The sequence below is a fragment of the Sinohyriopsis cumingii genome, chromosome 3 (genome assembly GCF_028554795.1).
Source record: "Sinohyriopsis cumingii isolate HCF-2022 chromosome 3, ASM2855479v2, whole genome shotgun sequence".
In the NCBI taxonomy this organism is placed as follows: Eukaryota; Metazoa; Mollusca; class Bivalvia; order Unionida; family Unionidae; genus Sinohyriopsis; species Sinohyriopsis cumingii.
In genome coordinates, this window is record NC_142963.1 from 87,190,606 (window position 1) to 87,215,522 (window position 24,917).

At 34.6% G+C, this 24,917-nt stretch overlaps 1 protein-coding gene across 2 annotated transcripts in view; it reads right to left on the bottom strand.

The window, feature by feature from the left end:
* Positions 1 to 24,917, bottom strand: part of LOC149803246 (extracellular serine/threonine protein CG31145-like) — a 244,312-nt gene that overhangs the window by 134,748 nt on the left and 84,647 nt on the right. The window contains exon 1 of one of the 2 annotated variants that reach the window (XM_089952895.1): positions 416 to 941. The exons of the other annotated variant lie outside the window; for it this stretch is intronic. The gene's annotated coding sequence lies outside the window, so the exon portion shown is untranslated. Of the gene's footprint in view, positions 1 to 415; positions 942 to 24,917 lie in introns of those variants that run through there. 2 annotated transcript variants of the gene reach the window in all.

Below are 24,917 nucleotides of genomic sequence, written 5' to 3' on the forward strand. Positions count from 1 at the left end.
GTTTAGGGAAATAAACAACTTCCTTTGATATTTTAAGCAAACTGTTGTATTTTTGTAGATGGTACCCAGTAATCTCTACAATCTTTATGCAGGATATAACATCTTGTAAATTTATATACTCGTAAATTCCTTGAAAAATTCTGACTTTATTCGAACTTATTAGTGACAAACTATTTATGACAGTTGCAACATAGACTCTATTCTCAATCGTTTGATAGATAAAAGCAAAGACCTTAAAAACAACTACCTTCAATATTAAAATGACACGATGATGTCGGACAGACTTTGGTTGCGGTTCCAAATTGTCTGATATGTCTTTGTATATTAAGTGATAAATTAACTTTCTATAGTGAGTAATGTATAACTATATGCATGTGTTTTGAACAACTATCGATGAAACTATAAATTAAGTTACCTTAAAATCTTCCAGAAGTGTTGTTGGTGTTAAACTATTCACTTTAATACATCCACATAGAAGGCGTTAACACAGTATCTCAGACCTGATCACCAAATCAAGTTATGCAGCTTTTACTCAAGTTTATATATTAGAGTCTTTATTCGCCGCAAGTATTTCTGAGAGTGTTGTCCGCATGCTCGAAATTCCGTTTTAAATTGTTTTTTTCCATTTTTCTCCAACAAACCCAATTTTTCCACAAAGGAAACCAACAAACATAGTGTAAACAGATTAAGACGTTTGGTTAATTCCTTCTTATCCCCGCTGAGATTTGTATCGTGTTGCCGGTCGGTTGGTGTACCTGATATGATGAAGACATTATCCTGTACATAACATAGATGTAACTCCCTGCTAAATGCATCGATAGAACTTTCTCGTCTTCCTATCTCAACTCTAATGTCTGGAATCACGTGACAAGGAGAAAGTCATATCTTTTCGTACAGCCTCCAGGTATAGCGTCATTCTTGGAATAAACATGACCAATCAGAGCATGCTCGACCCTATTACTAAGAAAACCTCAGATGCATAGCTGAATTTCAGTCAAGAAAACGAATAAATCTCGTGACGTGATCACGTGACAAACTGCGATGTCTCTATGCATATGTTTATATAAGTACTGATTAATCAATACAATATACATTCAGCAGGTAATTTCAGCTAACGGTATCTTTCTTACCATGAGTATGCTCAACTGATTTGTTATTTAGCCAGTATACGTTCAGGCTGCGTACTATTTTGTTGAGCAAGAAGTTTGTTCTGTTTGATTGTCATCCCCTCCCCCAAGTCAATAAATAAATAAATACATAAATAGATAAATAAATAAATAACATATTTAAAACAACAAAGTCAAAAATTAAGAATTCAAAAATTAATAATAAACGGGGTAAAATTAAGAATTCAAAAAATAATAATAAACGGGGTACTCCACCTGACTTGCACAACCGAGTTGTTCTAGTTTGACAGAAAAGGCTGATGTTGCTCCGATTGTAAACACAACATCGTTACACGTATGATACTGGGCTGTTAAGAATGTTTTAAACTGATTCGTGCTGTTGACCTCTTTCCCACAGTCTCACTGTAGATATGACCCGGAAATAAAATAACAAAACCTTTCTATTATTGTTAGAAAGCTTAACCAGTTCAAAGACGCATCTTTCCACCAGACTGCATGTTCTAAACAAGTGCAGGGATGTGTGTGTGATTGAGGGTTAACAGATCTCTACATCTCCTGGCAAAACTCCGAAATAAATGTATGTTATGAAACGATGTGAAAATAACTGCGCTGGTGATGTCACTACGCGCTTTTGCCATGCTGTAAACAAGTGAATTTTGCCACAGGAAGCAATGAATGTTATTTTTAATTTACTCCAATCCTCAAATTAACATTATGTATTTTAAAAGTACAGAAAGAATCTTTTTTATTTGACAACTAATAAAAATCGATCTGTAGCTCTAATTCTAGATATAACACAAGTGATAATTAAATATAAGTTAAAACAAAATAAATTTGAATTTTGAACAGGTATGTATGCAAGGAGAGATAAGGTAAAGGCAACCTGGACAAAAGATAAAAAGACAATACTTTAAAAAGTTCAGACGAAGACAGTATGTTTAGTGAGAAATCCATGTGTGGTAATATTAATGCCTTTTTGATGACGAAGGAAACCAAATAGCAGTTCAATGTACTTTGCGCAATGGACAGAAAACTTCACTCATCTCTTTTGTTTGGCCAATCCTCGCACGAGTTGTCTGTCCATGCCATGTGTTAAGAAATTTCAATGTCGTTTAAGTGTCCAGATATTTTTGAGGTTTGGTCAACAAAGGCGAAGATTTAACCAAGAGTTAAAATAAACAAAATAATAGCATTCACGATGCTTGTTCTTTACGTTGGAACTTTTCAAACTGACCTGAAACACGTTCTCCATAAACGGTAATTTGATCTTCTATTCATTTTGAACAGAAAAAGAAATATATGATTATATACATGCTTGTGAGATAAAGTTTTTCAGGTGATGTTTCAACATGATAGATTAGAATTTAATATTATGTTGGAATTCAAGATGACCAATAGTAAACTAAACATAGCATAGTCCATTAATACGGTGTCACAAAAGTACCCTGACCCCTCTAAACACTAATGATTGGGTTTATTTGTTTGTCTGTCTAGAATGGACACTACAGACAGTAAACTGAATATACACCAGAGAGAGTAAACGTAACAGACACCACATAAACGGAATAGACACCACGGAGAGTAAACATAATAGACACCAAGGAGAGAAAACACAATAGACACCACGGAGTAAACATAATGGACACCACAGAGAGTAAACATAATAGACACCACGGAGAGTAAACATAATAGACACCAAGGAGAGAAAACACAATAGACACCACAGAGTAAACATAATAGACACCACAGAGAGTAAACATAATAGACACCACAGATAATAAACATAATAGACACCACGGAGAGTAAACATAATAGACACCAAGGAGAGAAAACATAATAGACATCACAGAGTAAACATAATAGACACCACATAGAGCAAACATAATAGACACCACAGACAGTAAACGGAATATATACCTCAGATAGCAAAATAGTTTTACACAACTTTGATAATTTATATTTTTCTTCTTTCATAAAAGTTTAAATCTCGACATTGGTATAATTATTTTAAAAAATCAATCAGTGTTTCTGAGGAGAAATAGTGTAGATGGTCATCACTTCTTATTTTCTTTAACAGCAACACTTAAGAATAGTCTGTTAAAAGGTCTAGTAATGGCCAGGGTCGTCCTAGATGGGACGAAAGTTTTGTCATAGTTGATCCAAATCTACGACTGATTTGACAAAGGTTTCATTACATGTTAACGCATTTGTATGCAAAGATACTACCTTTAATTCAAATGTCATCAGCTTGACAGATTAGCGTCGTTTCTATTATTTGTGTGTGTGTGTGTGGGGGGGGGGGGGCGGATCGAAGTGGCAGGGTAGGTTTTGTAAATAGTTGTATGCATGCTTGATATCTCTAGGCTATGCGATCTTGCTTTTTTTTTTAAATTTTGGGCATGACTTTTACTTTTAAGCGTACATATATGGTCAAATGTCAGAAATGAAGTGAAGTTTAGCTCAGGAACATACAGTTTTTGTTTCTTATCAGAATTCACAAAGTTTTGGCCAATACTTTTGTTATTCGTTCTTTGTTTAGTTTAGGTTTTGACCTAGAGGATTTGAAAGACCTATTATACTTACGTTACATGTGGTTGAGGATAAAGGAAAAAAGAGGCAATAAACGTTTTCACACAAACATGTACCGAATTCATGGATAATTGGTTTACAACGTTCAGTACGGACGTCAAGTCTAATCACTCACTGAAACAGGTTTCTTTATTTCTTTTAGATGGATACTAAATATTTTATTTTGCCTTATTTTTCTCTAAAATATTCCCAGTGTCATAATTTTTATTTTGTTCGCACGAGCTAGTATCTCCGCTTCACAAAACAAGGTGTTTTTTTTTGTTTGTTACGAAAAGGAGTTTATATTGTTGCGGGTTTTACTGGAAGACAATGACAACAAGGTATTTAATTACCAAAATCTTCTGTAGCTTAACACAAATAAATGCTCATAACTATTTCCCTTTTTACTTTTGAATAATTGCAACATTCCTATGATCCTGTCATCTGCTTTCCTTTGCATAAACAAATGTAACATTAAAAATAACATTCCATTCTTCAAATAACCTCAAGAGTTGGTTTAAATTATTTTCTTTTCCTGAATTGTGAGAATGGAGAAGCATTCGATGTGAAAATACCAACAGCACATGAATGGAGAATACGGGTCGAGTAAAAGTCCATGATTATGAAATTATTATAGTAGACATGAGTAAATGTTCTCTTGTAAACAACAGACAATTCGTTTTTGATACTAATTGACAAATACCATCACATTATATAAAAATAACTTTTTCGGCGTTTTCTATTTGTGGAAAAATATGAACTTACAATCTTTTTTATTCCATCAGCTTGCTATTGTCAAGATAAAGGCGATTTGACGTCTTGGTGTCAGCTAAATGTCGAATATTGCAAACATTTCGCGTGAGAATACTATATAAAGAATACATGACAAAGGTGATGTTTAACTGTGATCATTCTTTTTGACATGAAAAAAAAATAATAGAATTTTCCATGAGTATAGATTCGAACATTCATCAGTTATCATAGACGCCTAATTAGATATTTATGCAACAAACTTTTAAAAAATCTGATAAAACATGCATTTTTTTTTTCTTGCGATAATTGTTCCACATCCATATACCAGTGTGTCTTGTCTGCTTTGAGATAAACGATTGGGTCTTCGCGCAACTTGAATTCGTTTAAGTGTATTATGGCGCTAATTGTACTGTATGCCGTCGCCATTCTGCAGTCAGTTTAACGTCTGTCCCCGTCGGATTACACAATCCTTTAATTTTTATTTTTAAAATTTTCTACATCATCATTGCCTTTTCACCGTTAAGGTACATGCGTTCTGCATTGTATCTGACTCAGAAAAAATCACAACATATTGTAGCGATTTGAACAACATTTTCAATGACTCATGTGGCTTACATTCATTTTAAGCACCTAATGTCCCGGGACAGTTTAACATGATATATAGTGGTGCATAAATCAAACTTAATAAGGCTTCCAACAAAGATGATCGCAAGAACATCACTAGACAACAACATAAACCTTTATTTATACCAGTATCTATACCGAGCATATCATGTTATCTCCAACAACGGACGTATATGATATGTCCTTTTTAACGCAGACATTGATTTTATATTCGGATATTGCTTTCCATTATGGGTTAATAAATGCAACATAAATGGTGGAACCTCATATGGTGAGATGCGGCACTGCAAAACCTTGTTTCCCAGTCTTAGGAACGAAAAATATGATCCTCCTAGTTTCAGTCAAGCAAAACAGTAACGTATTGTATAATCATCAGAGGCGGTCGGTTGGGAGAGTTTGGGAATCAACCATGGCACCTGATACACTTTGCAGACATTATAGATAAGTATTACTATGCATGTCTGTCCTTTGCGTAATATCTAGGCATTTAGGGTTTATGCAACCCACATCACTTTAGGTGGGAGTTAAAAAAATGGGGACCATATGGGTAACCTAGCCATATATCACTCAATAAATGTTGTTTGCAACATTTTTTTTCAGGAAAAGATAACCTAATCATATTATTTGTCATATTTCGTAGTCAACTACCTTCGCGTGGTTTAATCATGAAACTAAAATTCATGTGACGATGGCAGAAACAAAATACAAAACAACAGAATGATAATAATATAGCAGCAAATGTCCGAATCTGAAGAAAACAAACCTATCAATAATACCAGACACTATATTAAGTCTTAAATCACGTCAAAAACAAGCGCCATGTGCTGGGTTGTTATCATGGAACAGAAACAAATATACATTTATGATGCAATAAAGATTCCAACGTCTTAAAGGCAGTTTCGAGTTTCAAGCATGAATTAATAATATTTACCAATTTTTTATGACATTTGTTTTATCAACAGGGATAAATGTGCAGTCAATTAGTAAATTGTGGCAATAAATAAGTGCATATCATCACTTAGAAAACCACAGAACCTTTTTTGATTGAGTCATAATGGTAGGAAGCTTTTAAAACTTACATGATCATGTTGGTTTGAAATGATTTGATTCGAGACAGACTCTTCTGGGGACATTTGAAAGGTGCAAGTTGTCAGACCGACTCTTCTGGGGATATTTGAAAGGTGCAAGTTGTCAGACCGACTCTTCTGGGGACATTTGAAAGGTGCAAGTTGTCAGACCGACTCTTCTGGGGACATTTGAAAGGTGCAAATTGTCAGACCGACTCTTCTGGGGACATTTGAAAGGTGCAAATTGTCAGACCGACTCTTCTGGGGACATTTGAAAGGTGCAAATTGTCAGACCGACTCTTCTGGGGATATTTGAAAGGTGCAAATTGTCAGACCGACTCTTCTGGGGACATTTGATAGGTGAAAGTTGTCAGACCGACTCTTCTGGGAACATTTGAAAGGTGCAAATTGTCAGACCGACTCTTCTGGGGACATTTGAAAAGTGCAATTTGTAGAGTTACGCTGTTTATGCATTAATATCATCCTTAATCAACAGGTCTGAAAAGTGATCGAAAACAAAATGTAATATGAAGAAAACGCCATGTCCTGTTTGATTTCGGATTACACAATTTTGCTCAAGACCTGGTGGTTGCACTTTGATATCAACTGAACATCCAAATCTGGTAATGCGAGACATACAATATAACTGATTAAGTATGCATTGTACTAACTGAAAAAGCTCTTACATACAATCAATGTACAAGGCACGAGCCCGAAGAAATCTCGTTAGCATTTGTCGACATTTGAAAGCAAACACTCTCAATAGAGCAAACCAAACACATAAACCAGATCTAGTGTCGGAATAGACATTTACCCAAGAACTGTTACCCTCGATTAACTTTACATAAAAGATGCACTCTCTTTCAAATCAAATACAGCAGAGAGAGAGAGAGAGAGAGAGAGAGAGATTCCGTATGTCCCGTCATGAGCACCTGCAGTTCACCTCTGAACATGTTTTGGCCTACATCCGTAAAACCTTATAGCTGACCACAACATATTTACCTCCCTCTACAAAAATAAGGTTGCCGATGCTCTTATGCCTCGTCAAACTACAAAGCATTTAGACGCAATTTAACACGTGCAGACAAAAATGCAATCACATCTTATATAAATGAAAGAATGCTCCTACAACCAAAATGTCGTTTACATTGCACATAATTAATTTAGAAAACAGTTTGACTATTTTACCTAGCGTTTTCACGGCCCACTAATTTTAAGTCGGAATCTGGCGCAGATATTAAGGGCAATTTACGCAATATAAATAATTAGGTTTACCACAGGTGTGTCGTATTTCGGCAGTTTTACCTTGACGCATGTCAAGTTCAAAGCTGAGTTGGATATTATAATATTTATCAATAATTTGTAAAATCAAGAATCAAAATGGTATTCTGAGCATACTGCTTGTTTTGATATCACAATAGGAAACAAATAAAACAAGCCGATCTGAAACTGTTAAAAAATAGGAAAGAGTTCCTCAAAGGAAAGTAAATGCATCAATAAAAGCTATGAGACTGCTTCGGTGGTTTTGTGGTTAGAGCGGATGTGGAAGGTCGCGGGTAAGAACCCAGGTCGAGTCATACCAAAGACTTTTAAAATTGGTACGAGCAGTTGCATCGCTTTTTGCTCAGCATTAAGAAGTTTGTGTTAGAACTACTCAGCCTGGTGTCAGAACAATGTGACTGGTAGGGACATCATGCTACATGTCTGCTGCATGATACTCGACATCACTATAAACTGTCACATTGCAGACTTCGTAGGGATATGACTCAGAAAGTGTTAAAGCTACGTTAAAAATTCAAGCCACACACACACACACACACACACACACACAATTTGACTTACTTTGACGGGACACCATTCCTATTACATCACACCACTCTCATAATGGACGGAAAGACTGAAGACTACTGGTGCTGGCGGGCTGTATAGAATTCATCATCAATATACGGTCTGTCCCGCTCAGTGTTCTTGGTGATGCAATGAACCGTACTAAAGCGAGTGTTTAACAAATCTCAGACGAGCAGCGTACTTTGAGGATGCAGTGAACCGTACTGACGTGAGTGTTCAGCACGTTTCGGGCGAGTGCGTAATTTGATTTGGGCATAGTACAAGAAAGACCTTATTTTAATTTAAATCGAAAGAACCTTATCTAAAACGATCAAACACAAGAATAGATGACGCGAGTTTATGGGACAAATTGTGTTCTAACATAGTTTTCTACATTTTATAATATTCGATGTTCTGATTTAGGATTCAAAATCGATAAACTTTATTTGGTGATTATTATTCGCATCACTTTCCCCTTTCTAGAATATACGTTTCAGTCATCCTTTATTCAAGTAAAAGACAGTGGAAACTCCGTCAATTCAGATTTAATTTAGTTACATTTTACATTATGCTAAATTATAATTTTGAAGCAATGTCATATGTATAAGTTAAAAGTAACAGGTACTTACAAAACATTGTATGTTACTCCTCTATCACATTTATACTGGAGATGAATGAAAAGACACACGACCTATGCTAGGTTCAATCCAATATCAGATTACTTGACCGAGTTTTAATGCCGAAATACATTTGTAAAAGTCTATAGCGATCGATAATTTTCGTCCGAAAATCTTGTTACGACAATTATTGTGCAGATCACTCAAAACCCACTACTGAATAAACTTTGTTAGAACTATATTACGATCAAATTTTCAAACTAAAATTAATTTGACTTTTACTATGAATTAGTTTCATGTTATACGAAACAAAGCAGTTCTTCATCGAGATTTTCCTGTTTGCATAGCAGTTTGGTTAGGTGCAGTTATCATATGTATACAAGTTACTTTAACACACATTATTTGCATCTTTGTTTGCATTAATTGGATAGGAATAAGATAAACATACTCAGATCACCCTTCTGCACATGCATGTAATAAAAAACTTACACTAGGACAGTCTAATTGTCTAACATTCTTAAATAATACAGTAAAGATTTTTACACTGGAATATTATTCCATTGGTCCTTTAATATTTTATCGTAATAAAGTTGTAAAGTATAGTACAAGACAACCATGTCAACTTTGCGCGTGGTTCCATGGGCACAATTCCCCCAACATATCTTATCTTTCATTATTCATGTGTCTTAAGTAAGGTTTCCCTGCGGACAGCGAGGTATAAAATTATATTATTATTTAGAAAATACTACTTAGTGAGGCCAACCACCTAGTCCAATTAAAAATAATTTTGTTAGACCATAGCATTTTATCGGGGTTAACTCGGTCCATACGTTTTTGCAACTGCATGTCTCTCAATCAACAAGATTCAACCAAGTTAAATGAAGAAAGGAAGACACACAACCGATTTGATTGATTGCATAATAAACAGTCTTTAGAGCGATACATTAATTGTTTGTTTTCTCCGATTGTTGCTTCTCTTTCTAACAGGTATCGCATAGTGTTATACAGTGAATAATGTCAGTAGAGTTCACATAGTGTTATATCAATGGTTTCTGACTCCCAGGACGCGACTGAAATCAGTGTCGCGAGTACATTTTGGAGGGTTGCGGAGGGTCGCCTGCATTTCTTTTTGAGGGTGGAAGAATTTATAAAGATGTGCAAACTCGGTATCGAGGGTCAGAAAACCTTAATTTTTCGTCATATTGGATAATGTTACGTGTTGAGGCTCTTATAAACAGTAACAAGAAAAGGACGAAGACAACAAACGTTGTAAAATGTAACAAATAATTTATTTCCCTTGAAAAACTAGGTAAAACCGAAGAAAAAACTTACGGTTTTAAGAATCAAATCCAAAAATAATCCAAGAATAATTCAAGAATTAAAAATGAGAAGTCCTAGTAATAAAATGTTCTAATGAATTTGAGTTCTAGTCCCGACGACGATCCAAAATGGAAGGCGATGACGTATATTGTAGCATATACAGCACTGAAGCGTCAACATTTGTTTGTTGAACCACATAAAATAATCCCGTGTTTGAATTGCGAATAAAATTTCAATAAATATCTTTATCCAAGAATTCTGTATGAGCACTTAAATATTCTCCAGAAAAAAGAATTAATCTCGTAAAATTCAAATAATTTGAAGAAAAATTAAAATGTAACTCCAACTGCTCACAACAAAACGAACATCTTCACATCAAGTGTTTACAAGCCCAACTAGGGTTATTTCTCACAATATCGGTATTAAACCTAGCTACTGCGCAAAACAGGTGCAAGGATTGGGGTCACGTGCTCACCTTCTAGAAGCTCTGCATCACGTACTCCAGTACAGCCTCGATTTCACTCTTATCAATACCACATTACAAATGAATAATAAAATAAGTTGTTCACATCAACTGTTACTAATTTTGAATCATGGTCAGGAACAAGGTCAGCATAAAGATACAAAGTTCTATTTTTAGGTTTTTACGAAAACACGGTCAGGTCAAACTAATTTCTGGAAAATGTCATATTCCAGTAAACAAAATTACATGACTATAACATGTTATGGAATAAAATATATAATTTTAAAACAAACAAACTGACAATTAAATTAAATCCAATATAAATTAAATCAAATATACATAACACATACTTGGTGCTGTTTATGATTGGAACCAACCTTATGTTAAATCTATTTACGTTGCATATGCAGTCTCGCTTCATCGCTGATTGTCTTGAAATCGTTTGAGTTGTTAATTAGATAGAAGAAGGCGCTACTTCGATCCAGTCTCAGGCGCACATACACACCATCCAGTCTCAGACGCACATATAAACCATTCAATCTCAGAAGTACTTACACACCATTCAATCTTAGACGCACATGCACTCCATTATAAATACTTGTCTTTCAGTCATAAGTCCAAGCGCAAACGGTTCATCTTTTCTAAATTACTACATTGTTGGATATTTTGTTCTTTATCGTCAAATCCTATATTTTGTATCATATTTATTCCCTGTCAATACCATGTCTCTGAACGCATTGAACATGTCCGGTTTCCACATTACACAATGGTGTTCTTTGCTTCTTTTCATTAAGCATGTCCGGTTTCCACATTACTCAATGGTGTTCTTTGCTTCTTTTCATTAAGCATGTCCGGTTTCCACATTACACAATGGTGTTCTTTGCTTCTTTTCATTAAGCATGTCCGGTTTCCACATTACACACTGGTGTTCTTTGCTTCTTTTCATTAAGCATGTCCGGTTTCCACATTGCACAATGGTGTTCTTTGCTTCTTTTCATTAAGTGATCATATTCTCTGGATGGCTTAGTAATAGTAAGTGTCCATGTTGCTGCTGAATAGTGTTTTTTTTTTTATAGGTACAAATCCGATTCGCTGAACAAAGATTGCGATGAAATTATTGACAGGCGCCAATCTAGTCGATTGGTCTGGATTCGTCTTGTTATTTTTGACATCTTCACTTTTAGATATAGGTAATACTTTTTCAGACCGATGCAGTCTTTAAATTTAAACTCAGTGACAGCCGATGTTGTTATAGACAGAATTTGATGGAATTCAACCTTCTGTGACTTTTTCTGTCTTAATAGAGTATGTGTCGCTTTAACAGACCGAATTCTGTCTTGGAATCTTTGCAAGAATCTTGGTGCATCATCTTGACTCTTGATTGATTTGGTATGAACAAAAGTCAAAGTTTCTGACTGTCTTGTGTCTCTTATAATTCTTGATCTTCATTGTCCTAGTCTCTTTATAGGCCGCCTTTTGCTCTGCCCTTGCAATTGCGTGGATGATAAAGCAATTGTTTCGACGGGGAATGTACCATCAATTTGCAGAAGTTGGTCGGAGCTGAAAGAGGTTTTTTTCTATCTGGATCGGCACATTTTCCCTCGCATTCAATGAATGTTTGGGATTCTGTTGATCTACCAGAACGTTTAGGACAAATTGTTTTCCTTGCGTCAGGGCCTGACTTTTAAAAACATGCAGTATTTAGCGGGAGAAAGCCTTCAAGACTGTTGCGACAGTACCCAAAGCATGTACTTGTTATCTAACTGCTTGTTACTCGCAATACATGAGTTACAAGTCACTTGAGGAGAATGGTTTAAGAACCTGAAGTTTCACGGAAACGTTTCCTCTGACGAATATAATATCTTGTTAGAGATGTCATTTTGAATTAATATACAACCGCCCAAATACTTTTTACTCGCATGAAAATAATGTGGATAACAAAGTTCTGGTGTATGTAGTATGTATTTTCTTATTATTCCTTAATACTAATAGCAGATTCCACTTCAAAGGAAATCGCTCTCAGCAATGGAGCGGCGGTGTTTCCCACAACGACATCTGTCTGGTTAACATTCAAAGTAAAGCGAGATAAAAATGGCTAAATGGTTCCGTTTCGTTTTCATTTTTGGCTATCCAGTTCGTCATCTTGTTTGTTGATGTATCGTAGTATAACACTAATGATCAAACTCGATTAGGTGATAAACTATGACATCGTTCCTATTGTTGACAAATATGTTAGTCTCTGGTTTTGGTACGAACATGCTAGCCACATTTGTGACACTCTCTATAGCATTTTTCTTTTGTCTGTCGTAACACACAAAAGCTCAAAAAATATCGTCCGCACATGGAGCACGGAATCATTCTTTTCCCTCTGGAATAGGAGAACTCTACACTAAATAAGTATGATGTCCCTCTACACAATGCAAATGTTACTCCCAAATCTTGAAACTTCTCTGAAATATTTCGCAACCGTGTATGTATGTAGATATACTTTATTACTGGCAATAGTATCGAAATGATTCTGGTGAAAAGTAAATCATCTAAATCATCTAAATAGAATATCTCCACGTATGACTGAATTACACAGAATAGCGAGGGGCTAACACTTCTTCAATTGTATGCTAGGCATTGGGTTTACACAGTTCTTTTATAACTAGAACCTTATTCAAAACGTGTGTCGTTGTTTGGATTTCTGAGATTGTCGAATGTTTACTCGTAATCGCTTCCATTCGGGCGTGTCAACTGTTTCTGCTGGAGATCAATCTATTGTGATACCACGCACTAAACACACATTTTTTGTCGTGTTCGTCATTGAGGCAGTTTCGTTTAGTGGTCGGGAGATGATGAACAGGTACGACTTCGGCAACATCGTCAGCAATCCGATAGAGTTGAAACGTGAGTCACATACTCAATCACTGTTTCGTTGGTAATGTTGAACTTATCGTAGGATTGTTGTACATGTTGACTTTTGTCATTGGAAGGCATTCTTTCGGCAGGCTTCGCTTCATTCGATCCAAGTTTCAGATATCAAACCGTCCTGGGTGATAGAAAGTCGCAAACGATCTTGCATTCAGCCTGATACCGTCGGTTGAACTCAGACCACATTAAAAATAAACAAGATGGTGATAAACGTGGCCGCTTTTTCTGCGGGAACTTCAGAATTAAACTTTGTATATGAAAGTGCAAGTGTTGTACGAAATGTTCTGGTAGATACTTTGTTCGTAGGTGATATATGCAAACAACCATAAGAAGAGAAAGAGTGACATACAGTCTTGGATCAGGGAACATGAAAAGCACATGTCCACTTGTCCTAATTGGTTAGAATTGTCTGGTCCTAGTAGGATTTTGCTAATAATCGACCCTGGACCATGTACATGTAGAATCGCAATTTGAGAGAATAAATCTGAATGTATTTAATGCCCTTAAGAAACGTAGAAGTTCAACATCACATAGTATTTGGCGTGTGTCAAGCTAGAACATATTGCAAAGAAACTTTGTTTTTTAGACATGTACTTCACGTAAGCTTGACATTAAAATGGGTGAATATTATGTTACAATCTGACAATTAACCCTGGATTTTACATTGACAGTTCTCTGCAATTTAAAAGTCATTTTGATGTTGAGAACGATTCTCTTTCAATGTCTTTTTACGAAGCAGACTTCGTAGAAGTTAAGAGACATAGAATGTTGAAATGTGTGTGATTTTTCATCGGCCAAGGCAATGTTACCGATATTTCAGCAGGTCACGAAATTTTAAAGACTGAATCTGTACTGGGGCATTGTCATGCCAAAGGGAAAATGCCAACAATGATACTTATGGTCATGTAATTATTTCTCACAGGAAAATCTTACATATCAAATGGGTATTTTACGTGTCCCAACCAATTTACGTCAACGTTCGAACAAATCATACATCTGCAATATAGTTATAAAGCAGATAATGTCGAGACAACAGCCCATTGGTCGAAACCTAGTTGGGTATTAAGGCCCCCAAAATATGTTTCCTATTGCGTTGGTTTTAAAATTAGGGTAGGAAGGTAGTTTTTCTACCCTGTGGGAAAAAAGTACTAGGGTGGCAACGAAATACAGGGACTGTAGGCCGACCGGAATCATAATTTTTGTTGTTGCTGTTAGCCTAATGACCTAGAGATGTTACAGTTCTTTTGAGCAATCAGCAATCTTCCTCTTTATCGCCCGTGTGTAGCTCTCTATAATTGGAAATGTTACCAATATGAATCAGTCAGGATCAAAATTGAGTCAGAGCTCTTCTTTTAATTGCATGATAGTGACAATTCATTTGTGAAACGTAAGCACATGCTTATATAAATATATGTTGGCACCTTAACATTGGAGTGACTCTGACCAGACGGGACTCATTTTGACATTCGCCCTCTCATCTTTTCCGGTATGTATCTAATAAAATGAATTATGCCTTATTTGAAAGCATAATTATGACACCTAAAAAAAGAATTATTATCACAGCTAGGATACTGAACAGTTTCACCGTATTTCGCTCAGTTCTCATGTCGATCTGACCAATTGCTTAGTTTAAGTCAGTCCATGAAGGAGAAATCAAAATCTATCATTTTTACTCACAATTGTCCCATTTTGAACGAAATTACATTTTCTCTGTTAAAATTCAAACATAATGTAATCTTTTGATATTTACGACATTAGTTTCATATCAATAAGATCATAAAAATGTTTGTGATTCTAGGTAGTTGTGTCTGTGCAAGTCTGAACTATAGAAACATGAAAGATTAGACTAGAAATACATTTCTACCTATAATTTGGTGAGAAAAGTAATCGCCAAAGAATGACAGGAATGAGGGTTCCCTGATATTAGACGTAATATTTTACATTGCTAAAAGAACATTTTGTAGTCCACTCTCATATTGCACGATGTTGTATATTTTCGAGATGGAACTGGTTTCTTTCACCTTACTTTCCTTAATACTTCTTTAAAGTCTTGTCCTAGTTTTCGCATGAGAATATCCACGTTTAGAATAACAGCGAGTTTCTGGCATCAGTCGGACAGGAATGAAAACTACTAAGTACGTAATTGTGGTAACATTATAAATCTGAAATTTTTCATGTTTGCAAACAATAAATGTATGGGCTGAAGATTTAATCAGCGGCATGAACGTATCTTAACATTTCAGAATCCTGCCTGCCGCTATGTAAATATATATATATATATATATATATATATATATATATATATATATATATATATATATATATATATATATATATATATATATATATATATATATAAAGGAATGATCCTACTTTAACATATGGTCGAGAATTGGGCTTAAGGAGTTTATCTCGGTGCTTTAATGAAACAACAGCGCTTTAATGAAACAACAGCGCAGTAATCGGATAATAAAGTAGGTTTTTCCATTGTTCAGAATATACGAATATAGCGCGTGAGAATGATTTGTTTTGCATTTCCCAACTTTTCCTAGGCTTAAAACAGTAAATGTTGACATAATACTTAATTTTTTGCTTTTCACGTTTAGCAGCTAAAAAGTGTCTATTTTCAGTTATTTTTGTCACAAATAATAAATCTAACAAGCTGAGCTGAGGCAAAGTACTTTGCTCTGATGTTCGAACTCGCGACCCATCGGCTACGAGTCTAACGCACAACCGACTAAAATATCGACTTTCCTGTGACATATTAACTGATGATGTTTTATATTGACAGACTTAAACACATGTTCCTTTTATCTGTTTAAATCTTTTTTTTTATTAAAAAATGTCGATATTTCGTTCTTTCAATAAAGAGGGAGGATTTTGTATCGTTGGTTTTATTTTATTTTTTATCGCATGAAATTAATTGATCGTATTCACAACTACTTCTTGAGTGATTCGCTAATAGTAAATTGCTCCAAGGTGACACTTTATAAAACAATTTTAGACGTATTATAACTGTCTCATCTTCACATCCAAGGTTCAAACGATATACATAATCATTAAATACAAGGTAATTAAATATATTTTCTAGAAGATGTATAAAATAATCTAAATTCGTCCCCACGGTAAATTTCGTACGCTAAATTTAATGCACGGGACTTCAAAAAATAATTTGTACTGGTCTAGAAAGAATTAAACTTCACCACGTCGCGAAAGAGTAATGCAAGTTTAAACCGAATATTACCAGATCACAGTGTAAATGTGTGAAATATAGTTTATGTGCTTTAATAACTTGTCACAAAGGGTTCCTGGTTATAGAGGCTGACAAACTGATATAACTTGCGTACTCTCATATTTATATTTATTGCTTTAGTTATGCATGAATATAACGGAGCCGACGGAATAGTGCGTGAATATACGGCAGCTGGGGAAATAGGAACAGTATAGCAAAACTAGGCTGAAAATGGCTGCAATTCTCCTTATTCCGTAGTCACATGGCAAGAAAAGTCAGGTGATGACTTTGCCAATTGATTATTTGTCAGGGAGGCAAGGCATTAATATAGCAGAACAGTGTCACATATGAGTCTAGTATGCCAGTTAATATTTTGTAAAAACAAATCCAGCGAAATTTGAAAACTACTTTCAAAGACTGCATCTATTTTTAAGCATTTTCGAAACTCTTTTTGACGAGAATTTAGGACCAAAAACGTTTTGAAATGAGAAACGTTATCTTACACAAATTCTGCAGTGGTTCTACTTATAAATACACTACACTATTTTAACTGCATTTTTAATTCGTAGGACAGGTGACTGTTTTCAATGCAAAATACCATGAAGTTATATTATATTATCGGTTATATTTCTGTGAACATAAATCAAACATAATAAGGGTGACAATAGTACCATAGCAACTACCTCACAAAATATTAATTTTCCTATGATAAATACCGCTTAGTTTCCTTTTCTATACAAATACTGAATTAATATATTGACTTCCGATTCGGGTTAATGGTGGTTGGGATGGGGTTCGTACTTTATATAACTGTATTATAAGGTATTGCAATTTTTGTGGTAGAACCCAAACAAAAAACGTACAGTGTCAATCAAGTGTGGCGGCAACATGAATTTTATTCATCAGAGGCAGTCGGTGCACGAGGGTTTATCAAGACCGGTGGCACGCACTGCAGACCTCACACTGAAGTATTATAATACCGGTACGTATATTGTACAATAGTATAATGATTGTATAAAAAGAAACGTCAACCAGACCTCACTCAAGCCGATCCCAACTGTAATCGAAACTGAAGTAAAATTTGAAAACTAGCATATGTTTTGGTATATCCCGAATGTTTGAAAGACATTGGCAATTTTTATAAAGGAATGAACAAAATACCATAAGTATATTGATCTTGAGAAAATACAGTGTGCCCAAGTCTTATTGTTGGTTGTCTTTAATTCCATCAACATGTGATTTGTTAAGCTTAATTTGTAAAGTTTACCGTAGAAATGCCATAGAGTTATATTCAGATTTTATAGTCACAAAACACTTGCTTACCTTGGGTTGATGAGAAGAATTTCGGAAATAATAATAATAATAATTAATAATAATAATAATAATAATAATAATAATAATAATAATAATAAACTATCTTTAACGAGGATAACACATTTGGTCATGGCTGACCCATCTGCCATGTGGTCCTCAGTTTTTGTAATAAAATAATAAAAATAGAAGTTCATGCACATAACCATGTATCGTCGGACACTCATTCGTACATATTTGACATGAATGACTATGTGTGACTATACTGGGAAACATACAAATATATATATCAATTATGGATATGATTTTAAAGTTTTCTATTCAGAGCTTTTAATATATCATTCCAGCTGGTCTAGAAAGAATTTCTTTAATGATAATTTAAAAGAAGCAAGGAATGTTGAATTACGTTTCCTCATTGGTAAGGAATTCCATACAGTAGGTGCTGATACAGAAAATGAGCTTTTGTAATGATTGGTTTTCGACCAAGGAATCTGGAGATAGTTGTTTGTCGTCGATCGGAGATTACGCTCAGTATTTGATGATCTTAATTCAATTATGTTAGAGATATAATCTGGAGAAAGACCGTTTAAGGACTTGTATGTCATGATTCCTTTAAAATAAAGAATACATTTTTGTATAGGTAGCCATTTCAGACGTGAAAACAAAACATTTGAGGGAGTCATAACAGGAAGTTTCAGTATTATCCGGGCTGTCCTTTTCTGGAGTCTATCAATTCTGGACAGGTTATAATTTGATGTGTTAACCATATGGTACAGCCGTAATCTATCAGTGGTAGTATATAACCCGAAAAATAAATTTCAAGTGATTGTGGAGGTAGAAATTTTGAAAGCAATTTTAATAGAGTTATTCTTTTGACTACCATTGCACATAAGTGATCGATATGCGCATTCCAGCTGAGGTGTTGATCAATGTAGATACCAAGAAGTTTTTGATTTTTGACAATAGATACGTCTAAGCCATTTTGAGCTAGAAGTAAATCCATGTTAGTAGATAGACGCTGCCTTGTTCCAATTGTCATACATTTCGTTTTAGAGATGTTAATATGCATTTTACGGAGAATAACTTTAGTTTCAGATTCACATGTTGAATTTGAATAAAATTAGACATAAAATACACTAAATTTATTATGTCTAGTCTCAAGTACGATTCATGATGTTTTGCATGCTGTAGAAAAGCATACAAAAATTACATTGGTGTAGCATAGTCTTACAAAAGGAAATCAAAACCTAAATCTATCATTTACACAATCTGTTATAAACCGAAAATACACAAGTTATTTTCAAAACTTAAAATTTTTTAAAACAAGATAAGAATTTTTATTCATTTTAAATGAAAATGAAAATCACGTGATAGAAAACATTATCCGACTCGGAAGCAAATGATTATAATTCATGACATAAAATCTGATCTTAGCTTGATTGGTTGTCTATTGTATTAGATCATCCGGATTTTACTGGCGCCACGATCATAAGAGGCAGCTGATGTTGGCAGACTGGCAATGTATTTTTTTTTATCAGTGGTCTTAAATGAATGCCAGTTACGTACTTTTGATCAAAGCAATTAACCATAATAGTGCGAACGTTCGACAAATATTAGATTAATGAATGCTCAGCAATCAAGACGGAAATTATTTTAATTATGAACCGAAGAAGCTTTTCCAAAACAACCAGCCGAACGATGTGAGGATGACATGCATTTGGTGCGACTAATTATATTTGAAATTTCTTTGTTAGCTTCGCCAGTATTCAATTCTTTTATATTGGGTTTTAAATCGATCAACTGTAATTGTGCTGAAATAAAAATGACACTAAAAATTGATCAAATCATGAATTCATTGAACAAAGAATAGTTCCACAGAAGAGTTACATATCTGTTTAAAACTGACGTAGCCAAGACTACCGTTTTTGAAAGGCGTTCAAAACATGATTTAATCAATGTCATCTCTTGTGCTTAATCTTTGAACCGGCATGTAAATGTTTTTAATTAAAAAAGAGGTGAAGATTCGTGTTTTAACCGAAGGTTCTTCTTAATACAAACAGGTTTATCAAAGTCACGTTCCTGGGATAAAAGTTCAATTTATTGAGCAACCTATGAGTAATACGAATACCGGGTACAACCTTATTTTGAATGAATTTCTCTGACACTATTTTTAGTATTCATAATTTCCTGTGTTATCTTAGAAGATCTTAATTGAAGTTCTAAACATGCTCTTCTTCTTCTCCTTTGTGCCAATGTCGTAAACAAACTTTCCAACAGAAAGCGAGCGAGTAGATATTGAACGCGAGAAAAAAACACAAAAACAACCCTGATATTATTTCCATTTCTCGAATATATGCAACATAACAGCGAGCAGACGCCTGTTGGATAATTTATCAGTTCCCAAAAATAAAAACGAGTGTTCAAAATAACGTATTGTGTTGACTAAGTGTGCATGTATTTATCAGTAGATAACGTTTTTCAGTCAAATTCAAACAAAAATGCGTACTCAACTAACGAGCAAAGCACTCGGAATATATGTTCTCCGGCAAACATGAAAATTTTAATAGAATTTTCTAATAATGGTGACACGGTAAACATTGAATAGATATGTATCCCTGACATTGAATATATATGTATCACTGACATTGAATAGATATGTATCACTGACATTGAATATATATGTGTCACTGACATTGAATAGATATGCATCACTGACATTGAATAGATATGTATCACTGACCTCCATTGATGTAGCTGAACGACATTCAAAGCGTTACTAAATCATTTCTATTGCACTGTAAGTGTGTGAATTCCAGATTATGACAGGGCTTTGCCCTCCAGGGTATATTCTAGCGAGGAAGCAAAATAACTTCTGATCATAAAAAATGTATTATTAAAGAACAACCAGGAAAATAAATAAAAGCAAAATACCATATCTTTTGGAACAGCATTAAGAGAAGACTTCCTGCCAAATGTACTTCTTTCTTCAAAATAACGAAACGGACTTGCATCAAAATATGCAAGAAAAAAAATCATCCTATTTATTTCACCGAGACAGTTAAAAATGTTTAAAAAGCTATCGATTATGTTGTACAATTATATTCTCATCCATTTAATATAGGTGTAAGTTGTAACCTAGATGAATCAATCACTCCACTATATAGAAAAGCCGTATTTTTATTGAACACAAACGTCGGTTGCACCTGTCGTATTAGGAAGTGGAATTTAGACCACACAATATGCAGAAAAACCGTATTTCTAGTGAAGACAGGGGCTGTTTGCATCTTTCTCATTCGGATATGAAACAGACCTCGCACAGCTGAATGACGCTTGACTAAGTGCAATATAGATAACTTAGCATTGCATAACGAGGCAGTGTTAGGTTTAGGATAAAGAATTGTGGAGTATTTCTTCATGTGACTGTCATCTCATCACTTCAGTTATGTATTCAAACATTAGCAGCTTACCGGGATCCACAATGTATCTGACACGTATTCAAAGTTTATTGAACCCATGCCGATATAATATGTTTGATGTCCTTTTGATAGACCGTAACAGACAAATATTTTTGTTTTTAACTTTGACAAAATACTTACGACAGTTTTATATGTCTAAATAATTGATAAATCCGTCTTACAGGGACTATCACATAAAATAATTTCTTTAAAATATTTCATAATGTTTAATTTTGGTTCCGCAGACTGCATCTGATTGGTAGTTTTGGAAAATTATCTACAGCAGCTACTGATATCCCGTGAGACATAGGAAAGATATTACCGGGATTATATTCGTAATTTTTTGCCCCCCCCCCCCCATTACAGGAAATTCTAACATGAACGTCTCGTCGTAAATGTACAGAAATAAAAATTCAGAGCACCATTATGCTGATTGCATGAATAAATGTATACATCACAACGAGTTTGGACCTGTTAAGGAGAGTCGAGATTTTTTTACTACTAATTTTTCTGTTCGGAATGGAAAGCTAATAAAAGAAGACAATTTCGTGAGCAGACGATCTCGCCCCTGAAACCCTGCATCAGCCAGTCATTCAGCCAAAAAATCAATACTGTCTAATCAAAGTCGTTAGCCTTCTGCTGTTAAACATAACTATTCTTTTTTGTAAAACAAGGGAATATATTTTCTTGACCTTCCAAGATTATTCATACAGGATTTTCCTAATCTAAGATATTTGAGTAAGTATGTAGATGAGAAATCTCAACTGTTCATATGGAACAATTAAAAAATAAGAACTTACGGTGTAAGAATCAAAACCAAAAGTAATCAAAGAATAATCGACAAATTAAATTTAGAAGTCATAGTAATGAAATGTTCTAATAGATTCAAGTTCAAGTCCGGACGAAAAATCCAAAATGGAAGGTGATGACGTATACTGTAGCGAGTATAGAGCTGATGTGTACAGTCCTTTGTGACCTACAGAAAACAATACTCCGGTGTTTGAATTCCGAATAAAATTTAAATAAATGTCTTTGTCCAAGAACTTTGTATGAGCACTCAGCTATTTCCAGGAAAAAGAATTAATCTTTTATAATCCAGATAATTCCAATAAAAATTAAATATAACTCCAAACTCATCAGAATAAAATGAACACCTTTACGTCCAAGTGTTTAGAAGCCCATCTGAGAAATATCTCTATAGACGTCGAGATAAATCCTGACTACTGCGCAATTTCGGAAAACTCAGAATTGCGAAATAGAGGCTGTTTACATATTAAAAAAATCATGTACTCCTAGTATAACCTTGATAAAAACCCGTCATTTTACTCGAGAATAAAATAAAAATAAAAAGGTGTTTACTTGTCCCTCAATCAAGACCAGGAACTATGTCAGAAATAGAAACAGTGTTTCTATTATCAGGTATTTATGAAAAGATTCAGGTCAAACTGAATTTTCTGGAAAATATCAAATTCCTAGCCAAAAAATTTACATTACATTGATATGTGATGAATTTAAAAATAAAAAAATAAAACTTACAAACAGACAATTAAATTAAATCAAATATGAATTGAATCAAATATACGTAACACAATTCTACCATTGGAATTTGCAGTTGCAAAACAGGTAGAAGATGCGATGGAGTAATTAGACTTTATGGAAGAGAAGAAAAGAAAAATAATAAATGCAAAAGATGAAACAGTTCCAAAACAAGAGAAACATTTGCATAAACTACAAAAAGTGGGCCTGGATCAAAATGTTGTTCTACGAATTGATATTTAACCATGCAGACAACGTTTCGACTCGACGCTATAGCCCTGTTTATTATGCATTAAATGCTAACAAATAAAATGTCGCCATTCTGTTCTAGAATCGAATATACCTAGTTTGTTATAATGAAATCAAAATAATAATGTTGATGATCCAAAAATATTTTATTCATACATTTTTTTCATGATGAGTATGTTTGCAATGGACAAATCTGAAATATCACGCGTTCAGAGGAATCTGTTATATGACAGATTTCCATACCAGTCCATTTTGAATAAAATTGTCACTCGTTTACTCCGTTAATCTTGTTCTTTGATCCGAGTTTTAAGTGTCTTGTCTCATAAGTGCAGTCATTACAATTCAATAAAAAAATGATGTTCTCACCCTCCTTGATTTGTCTGCAGCATTTAACACAATAGACCATGATATATTACTTGACCGTCTCCAGCATTCATGATACAGCCTTATTGTGGTTCAATTCCTACTTGGTCAACAGGACACAAATTGTGTCCGCAAATGGAATACACCCCAGCCCAGTTGATTTATGTTGTGGTGTTCCACAGGGATCTGTTCTTGGACCTGTTCTCTTCACTCTATACACTCAGCCGCTCTCAAGTGTCATAGATCATCATCCATTGTCTCACCAATTGTATGCTGACGACACCCAAATATACAAATCTAGCCACCCAACTGAAGTTGCTGTTACCATCCAAGGTGTAGAGAGGTGCATTTCTGTTGTGAAATCATGGATGACATGTAACAAGCTGCAGATGAATGATGACAAAACTGAGGCCATTCTGATCACAACACAAAGACTTTCTCATTCACATCCCTTATTAGCAATACCAAAATTAAATTCACACAGTCAGTACGAGACCTAGGTGTTACTCTAAACAGTAATCTTACATTGCACCAACATGTCATGAACATATGCAATATTGTATATCTTGAGCTGAGACGCATCAAATCCATTCGCAAATATCTGTCTGTTGAAGCCACTAAACCACTTGTGTGTTCATCAGACTGGACTATTGTAAGTCAACTCTGTCTCTGCTTCATCTCAATATCTACTCCAGAAACTTCAAAAAGTTCAAAACACAGCTGCTCGGATCATCCTTAGAGTACCACGATCAGAGCACACCTCCCCTCTGCTCTGTACCCTACACTGGCTATCCATTCGATCCAGAATCAAACACAAAATTTCTTCTCTGTGCTACAATTCACTGACGGATTCCAGTCCAACATACCTAACCGACCTCACCCATGTGTACACACCAGCAAGATACTTACGCTCCTCTTTTGACAATCGTATACTCATTATACCCACTATGAAAACAAAGTCATATGGAAACGTTCTTTTGCATACTAGGGCCCAGATACGTGGAACGAATTGCCCACGGAACTTATACATAAATACACAGTGATCACATTCAAGAGCGCTCTTAAAACTCGCCTATTTGGACTGCAAGAACAAACTTAAAGACCTAATACTATTTCCTACCTTAAATATTTTCAGCTTCTTTTTATGTTTTCTAATTTCATGGTGTTTGTTTTTTGTACGACTATTATATATGGTTTTAATATTATATGTGTTGTCTAATGTTGTAAAGCGCCTATATTGTCTAAAGATTAGACGCTATACAAAATCCTCATTGTTATTATTATTATTATTATTATTATTATTATTATTATTATTACTTCAGAAGTTTACAGGAAGAAAGAAGCATAGACATTGGAATGTGACCACCAAAAGCTTTAGTCGTCCTGATTATGCATTAGCAATAATACTTTTTGTCAACGGAAAATTCTAAAGGATATTTTTAAATTTTTTTTGTACTTGATCATTTGAGGACACATATTTTGGTTTAGT